Source organism: Berghia stephanieae, chromosome 8, assembly GCF_034508935.2.
Source record: "Berghia stephanieae isolate SIO BIC M18660-M18661 chromosome 8, UCSD_Bste_1.3, whole genome shotgun sequence".
Classification (NCBI taxonomy): Eukaryota; Metazoa; Mollusca; class Gastropoda; order Nudibranchia; family Aeolidiidae; genus Berghia; species Berghia stephanieae.
Window position 1 is genome coordinate 26,564,654 of NC_088367.1, and position 1,216 is coordinate 26,565,869.

At 32.2% G+C, this 1,216-nt stretch overlaps 1 protein-coding gene across 3 annotated transcripts in view; it reads left to right on the plus strand.

The window, feature by feature from the left end:
* LOC144978436 (uncharacterized) overlaps window positions 1–1,216 on the plus strand; it is a 63,091-nt gene continuing 61,875 nt past the window's right edge. Inside the window, exon 1 of one of the 3 annotated variants that reach the window (XM_078924497.1) lies at window positions 1–72. The gene's annotated coding sequence lies outside the window, so the exon portion shown is untranslated. Of the gene's footprint in view, window positions 73–158; window positions 274–1,216 lie in introns of those variants that run through there. The other 2 variants (XM_078924498.1, XM_078924495.1) reach the window with 2 other exon arrangements.

The following is a 1,216-nucleotide window of genomic DNA, read 5'->3' on the forward strand; positions in this document are numbered from 1 at the left end:
TTTATTTTTGGAAGTTTTACGTTTAGCAAATCCTTTACGGAGACAATTTATTATGTAGTTCATTCAGACAAGGTGATTTATGTTATCTTTATGCAAAGGAAATTGTAGTATAGATTTTTTTTTTAAATCACGAGCAATCGTGAAATACTGGTAGTATTAAAGCCAATATTTGAGATGTGATGTTTCTCTGTAAAGTACATATCTGTCTTAAATAGCAACTAGATCTTGAATGAGAGGGACATGGTAGACCTGTTACAGTAGTGGCGACCCATGGTGTGTGTTTGTTGTTTCTAATCTTCATTCCATTGCATTTTAGTCAAGGAATATAAAATTTGAATATGTATATCTGGACACCAATGGCATTGTTCTCGTATCAAATCAAATATCTTTGTAGATAATGCACATGGTGATCGTTGTTGATCTACTTACTACATGCCAACAATTGTGCAGGTTTCAATCAGTCTAAATTAAAATACAGCAGCTTATTTTCCTATGTGTATCGTGAATAAATGTTATCATCTTGACAGAGGAACGTAAAGTAGCTATTTTTCAGGGTTACATATCTTCACTTATTTTTCTTGGATTTGGATTTTGAATCAAAATGTTATCAAACGATCTTCCTCCCCCCAACCTTTTATTTGATTTATGATTTTGTTTTCTTTTTCTCCTTTCAAGGACATATAGTTTTGAATTAGTGAATTTTCAAGAAGAGGCTTTTCGCTTCTTCCAATTCGAGAAGACCTCTTTAGTTTAAAACCACAATTACTTTTGGACAATTTAATACAACTTTATATTTTTCTTGTGACTTGACCCACGATAGATGAGCTCTCATATCCAAATCGAGATTGTCGATGCACGTGATGAATGGGTTTGTTTTAAGGGGCGGTTTGGGTCTAATTATTAGGAAAATCCTTCAAAAATTTGATTTTGAGATTTTGGTGGAAAATGATATTTTATTATCTTAGAAATAATATAACTGAAGTCCAAATTCTTAAAGTAGACTATAAAGGCACGAAATACAAGGTCGAAAATGGTACAGGTAGTAAGAAATGTGTGAAAAACGCGAAGCCATTTTGCTATTTTCTCAATATGTCATTTTTTTTTAAGGGTATGGGAAACTGTGTCAAACGTTTCTCAGAATCTATTCAATGGAATTGTCTGAACATTTCCACAGTTATAACAGAGATAATGAATTATGTCACCATAGAGAGATTTT